This window comes from Rosa chinensis, chromosome 3 (assembly GCF_002994745.2).
Source record: "Rosa chinensis cultivar Old Blush chromosome 3, RchiOBHm-V2, whole genome shotgun sequence".
NCBI classification, from domain to species: Eukaryota; Viridiplantae; Streptophyta; class Magnoliopsida; order Rosales; family Rosaceae; genus Rosa; species Rosa chinensis.
In genome coordinates, this window is record NC_037090.1 from 39,230,950 (window position 1) to 39,237,723 (window position 6,774).

Sequence of the window (6,774 nt, forward strand, 5' to 3'; positions counted from 1 at the left end):
TCTGCAAATTTTCAGCCAAAATGATGATCGTTAAGGCAAGGCATTGATAACTGCCTTAAAGCGACCCAAAACTCAAATTTCACACGTTAATTTCAAAGCGGAACTCCGCTCTGGATAATATATATATATATATATATATATATGTATGTATGTATGTATGTCTGTGTTATAATATATTGTTTTTTTCCAGTTTAGATTTTCTGGTCAAGATTTTGATTACTCATGTTTTCTCTTCTCTTCATGTTACATCTGCAACTTATTTTACCCTTTTTGGATTTGAACATTAAGTACTTTGACCTTGGTCTTACTCACCGTGATGCCACTGATGATAAAGTTACCGTTGAGAGTGCAGAGGCTATTCTTAAGTCCACCTTCTTGAATTTCCACTTAATGTTCTGAGTTAATGATATATTTCTCTGACTTGTGAAATAAAAAAAGGTGCCTAAAGTACCCAGGGGCGGAGCCACATGGGGACCTAGTGGGTCTCGTGCCCCACTGATTTTTATATTTTTTTTCAATTTCCGTACATAGAAACTTGTTTAAATAGCCTAGAGTATAGCAAGATCACTATCAGTCAACTTGGTGTAGTAGCAAGATATGCATTGATTTTGTAATTGGTCTCAAGTTCGAATCATGGTACTTTTTTCAATTTTTTTCTTTCTTTTAGAGAACAATAATATATTTTTTCCTTATAGTTTTAAAAGTTAAAAATAAATTATATCTCCCTAATGAAAAATTATCTAATATCTAAAGTTATAAAGTTTATTATCTAATAAAATACGTAATTTTGAGAAAAATATTAATATTACCTTAATTTTATTTTACTTTATTATTTTTTATTAAAAATTTTTCTAATTTTGTGCCCCACTTGATAAGAAATTATGGCTCCACCACTGAAAGTACCTTTTTACTTCTATATTATATTCTGGTATTCATGTTGCATCTCTCACTTTGTATTTAGCTAGGTACAATGTAGCAATCAAATGCGCGACTGGAAATTCGATTGAACTCCATTTTAAGCCCTTTTATTAGCATTTATGTTTTCAATCGACACTCGAGGATACAAGTCCATAATATTGTTAAATTAAGTTAAATTAAGCTTTGATGGGTCTGTTCGAAAAGGAAATGATACTGTTGAGTATGTTATCAGGAATGCGGATGGCAATCCTTTATTTGCTGCAAACAGGAAGTTGGGGAAGACTAAGGGCTTGTCTGGTAACGTTTTTAAAAATGATTTTTCAAAAATCGATTTTGAAAATAAAAATGAGAAAACAAGATTGAATTTTTGAGATCCGAAAATGTGTCCGGTAGCTTATTCCGAAAACAATTTTCAAAAACGAGAGAAGATGGCGACTAGAGATGAGAGAGAGACCTGAGAAGAAGATAGCGACGTGAGAATATGGAAGAAGAGAGCACGCTCTTTTTTTTTCTTTGTTTTGGAAAATATATCTCCGTGTTTTCTAAAATATGAGATTGAAAATGTGAAAACGTCTATTTGTCATTTTCCTGTTTTACGAGTAAAATAAAAAAATATTTTCAAAAATTATTTTCTGCATTTTTGAAAACAGACCAACGAATGCATTTTCAAGCCATTTTCATTTTATAAAATGAAAAAGATGACTTGAAAACGTTACCGAACGCCACCTAATACTCTTGTTGCAGAAGCGACTGCTTTACGGGATGGTTTACACACTGCTTTTCTTCATCAACATAATCATATTTCAGTTGAAGGTGATTCTAAGCTGCTCCTTGACTGTATTCAAGGAAGATGCATCATTCCATGGCGAATTCAGCTTCTAGTCTAGGATATAAGGCAGTTGGCTCAACAATTCGATTCGATCGTTTTCAGGCATATTTATCGGGAAACAAATTTTGTTGCAGATCATCTAGCTTCTATGGCTCATAGTTCTCATAATAATTCTGTTTGGTTCTTCTATTTAGCCCTTGCTGTGTCCCCAGCTTTCCATTTGGATGAACTGGGAAGGAGTGTTAGTAGAGATTTTGTCCTTTAGTTTCTTGTATTTATTTTCTGACATCGAAAAAAATGTGACAGATGAAGCTCGCATGAAGGAGTTTTGACAGGACCCGACCCAGGAATCACCCCAATTACCTGGATACGAGCCTGCAGGGCCCACGTTAAGCGAAATCCTACCGAAAATTCGGCAGAACCTCCCCTAAATATGGGCTACCCAAAAACTTCACAAACCTGGACATGATTACAACATTAACTTCTACTCAACCTACAATATCATATTTACAACCCAAGCACATATATTACATCCGGAAAGTTCAAATCCCAACATAACCTCCGTAAGCAACAACAATCCGAAAAACAACATCCATCAAATTAAAGGAAAAGGATTATCAGAGCAACACCTAAACTAAGCCGATATCATACAAGGTAGGTTAAGTAATAACCTACGGACAAAAACGGAAGCGCTGATTTCCAAGGTCCTTTAAGCCTGGACGCGATCTCTGCTAATCTGAAATCTGGGCGTTTGAAAAAGAAGAGCCCAGGGGAAAACATATAAAATCCGTTAGAGTGAGTGGACAAAACCGAAACAAGAATCAAACAATTTGTGGTATGCTTTCCCATTTCTCTTTCCAACAAAACAAACATGCAGCGAGACTTTATAAAAATTTCCAACTCACTCTTTTTCCAAGAAACTCATTTGATGACTAGGAAGGACTGCTTCCTAGGCATCTCATGCCATCGGGGAGGGACTGCCACCCGATGACGCATCGGAAGGGACTGCCAATCGGAGTAGGAGGCGGTGATTAGTTGGGACTGCCGACTAACTATCTCAAGTCATCTGGAAGGGACTGCCAACCAGATGACGCATCGGATGGGACTGCCAACCAGACTATTACCTAGAAGGGACTGCCAACTAGGTAAGATACACATGCGCCAAACTGGCCTCCTTGTCAACTGCTTCCTTTTTAAATCCTTTTCTTTCCATAAAAATCACATTTACTCAAATAACAATCCATTTCAAAATTTAATACCATGCTGCATGCATTATATAAATAAAATAAGGGTCCACTCACAAGTGAATCCCACAGCTAACCCTGCTGCCTGCCTGTATCCTCCTCGCTCGAGGGCTCAGTACGTCCTGTCACAATAGAATAGGATATAATTAACCATATAATGAAATACTCTCAAAACAATCCATTCCCCTCGGAATAAGCATCTGTTAATCACAAATTTCCACCAATTTATAATATAAATCCTTTCCAAAAATTCCCACATTCATTCTTAATTTTTCTCCTTTTCAAGTTCACAATTTCAACTCCAACAATCTCAAATTCTCTCTACTTCCTAACAACAATTCATAATAGCCCTTTTTCCAAGAGTTTTCACCCAACACTACAAACATGACAAATCCAAAATCAACTCCATAACACACACAACCATTTCTAAACCTGCAACAGTCGACAATTTCCAACAAAAAACAACCCTCACAAACAGTTAACTAGCTTAAAAACAATTCAACAATCTTCAACCCTGCAACAATAGCTGAAACTAGGCAGAAAGGGTCGAAAATTCAACCCAAATCGGAAAATAAAACCCGACCGCCACTGTTCATCAACCCTACCACCTCCTCCGGCCAAATCAAGCTACAAGGAGGTTGATAGAGTTTTCCATCCTTCCCAGCGACCCAAAAGCACAAGGATTTCCGGCCGGAGACTGCCGGAAATCGGAAACCCAACCGGAGTTATCAAACCCGATGGCACCCCTCCCCCAAAATCAAACAAATCCAGGCTACCCAGTAAAAAGCACTTACCTGAGATGACAGAGGATGAGGAGAGGAGGCTGTGGTGGCCGGAGAAGAGCCCAACGACGTCCGGAAGTGGGGAATCGGCCGGAAGTTGGTTCCGGGTGAGCAGAGAAGGAAAGAAGAGAAAGCAAAAACAGGGGGGTCAATATCGGGTTCTCCCGATCTCTCTCTCTCTCTCTCCTTTTTAATAATCCTATTTCCCTTTTCTTTAAACAAAACCAATAATTTTAAAGGAAAAAATACCTTAAACACTTAAATCACAACTTCCCCGTAAAAACTCCCATTGAAACAAACTTCGTGTTCACGAACTCGATTTTTCGTATTCTACGACAATCTCAAATAAATTTCCTAATTTACCGAACTAAAGAAAAAGTCAATCCTCGGTCAACCACGGTAAAAAGTAACTAGTAGGTACAGGGCATTACAAGTTTAGCAGCTTGGAGCAAATGTGGAGGAGTCCCAATGGGACTGTTAGGAATATTTTGAATGGTTAGTAAACTTGAAGTAGTGAACTTTTTGTATTTTGAAACTTTAAATGGGTAAATTACAAGGGCTGCTGGTTTTCTTCAAGTACTGTTTTCAGAGAACCGATTCTTTGCAAGAACATTCCTCGCCTAATCCCAGGTATTGTAATTTCATATTACGTTTATATTGTTTCGTTGGAGTACCGCCATGCTGATTTTTTTTTCTTTGTATTTTTTAGGTTGGACGAAGCCAATATGCATTGGAAGGCATGTTTTCGGTGATCAATATCGAGCAACTGGAAAATTCTACAATGTGTTAACGTATGACATGCATACAATTGCCTTAAAAATTGTAAAATGAGTCCTCAAAATAGTAATATTAGTCCTCAAAGTAGTAACATGAATCCTTAAAGTGGTAAATTTTCTTAGTTACCACATGAGTCCTCAAAATAGTAATATTAGTCCTCAAAGTGGTAACATGAGTCCTTAAAGTGGTAAATTTTCTTAGTTTACCATATGAGTCCTAAAAATAGTAATATTAGTCTTCAAAGTGATAACATGAGTCCTTAGAGAGGTAAAAATAGTTGATGTATGAGAAATGTTAACATACTATAACTTTACTCTCGAGCAACTGATACAGTTATCAAAGGACCTGGGAAAAACTTCCATTGTTGCTTAATAGCTAGCTAGTTTACAAGATTGTGTGTATCGTATATATTAGAAGTGCTTATCAATGCTCATTAAAACTTGATTAAAGAAGTGATTTTCCTTTCATTTCTTGTCTTTATACTTGGTGAATAAGGGATTTCTGATAACATTGAAAAATGCTTGCAGTTCCGGAAGGAAAGGATGAGAAGGCCGAACTGGAAGTATACAACTTTACAGGGGAGGGCGGAGTAGCAATTGCCATGTACAACACCGATGAGGTTGATTTGATAATCTTTGGTGTTACGTACTGAAACAGCTGCTCGATTGCTGCAAGTAATCTCTTTGCTTCTTTAGTAGTGTTAACTTTTTTTTTCTCCCATGCAGTCAATCCGTGCTTTTGCAGAAGCTTCTATGAACACAGCTTATGAGAAAAAGTGGCCTCTTTATCTTAGCACAAAAAACACTATTCTGAAGAAGTATGATGGAAGTTATGCAGATTCTCTATGAGCCTGGTTTGGAATATTTATGATTATACTTACCCCTCTCTGAGTATATACCCTTGTTTGTTCATGAGATAAGATTCAAAGACAATTTCAAGAAGTTTATGAAGCCCATTGGAAATCCAAGTATGAAGCTGCTGGCATATGGTGAGGAACTCTAGTGGCTTTCCAATGATGGATTTTGAGGTATTTTGCTTCTTATTGACTGTATATGATTGAATTGGCAGGTATGAACATCGTCTCATTGATGATATGGTGGCTTATGCACTTTTTCATCTTTTCTCAGATGCACTTTGAAGTTCTGGTCTGTGCTTCGCGGTTGCGTCGATAACAACAAAGATCAATTTGTGATAACCCGTGTTGTCCAATCTAAAAGAAACTGAGATTTAACCATCCAATCTCATGGAAAGAAATTGAACAGCTATGATGAGACGTCCGCATGTTTTTCTATTTCACGGACGTCCTCTTTTGAACGTCCCTCATATGTACGTGTGTGTGTGTGTGTTCTACTGATCGACCCAATGCAACTAAGTTTTCTCAAAGTTCTGAATAAAAATTGATTAATTCCAGAGCTTGCTTGCTTTGTTTCAGTTTCCTAATACATTTGACTTTATGTTAGGTGCGCTATGTTTGGTGTTTGAGCACTGCCTTCAGCACAGTTATGTAATGCCAAATATATTTTACGTTGATTTTTATGCTTCAACATGAATTGGAGGAAGCAACTAAATAAATCTAAACAAGTTGATGCAAAAATGTTGTGGAAAAGCATGAGAAGCTAATTAACACCAGAAAAGAAAATGACAAACAGTTTGGCACTTTTTCAGAAAGTCCTGTATATGAATTATTCAGCTCATTCTGGCATGGGAACTTTTTGGGGTTAGTATGTAGAACATAGCATTGTCACTTTTGATATCTTACCTGGGCTCTACATTCAGGTGATGCATATGAACATATAGTATCCAGGTATCCACACACACACAGAAATATGTATTGCATCTATTGAAATGAATGGAATCTATTGCATACCACACACATTCAGGTAAGATACAATTGATTTTAATGCATGCATATATGGTCCAGGTTCAACTGTTACTTTCAGATGTTTGGCAAATGACGCTATTATCCAATAATGATAACCAAAATGCTTAATTGTCTTACTTCCCAAAACATAACAATGTATGTTGTATATCTTGTGAGCGGTTAAACAGAGAGCATCATCTATTCATATATTCAAGTGATGAATATGAAAGTACGTACGTAAATCAATAAACGGCGAAATAAATCAAAGAAGAGAAAAGCTACCATTTTACTAGCGCATGAGGAAACTGTTGAGGCATAAAGTATCTGTGGCAGCTAATTTCGACGGTACAACTTGTGGGGATG

General features: G+C 36.9%; 1 pseudogene; it reads left to right on the plus strand.

The window, feature by feature from the left end:
* Positions 1–222: 222 nt before the first annotated feature.
* On the plus strand, positions 223–5,688 carry LOC112194560 (annotated as a pseudogene).
* Positions 5,689–6,774: the final 1,086 nt, after the last annotated feature.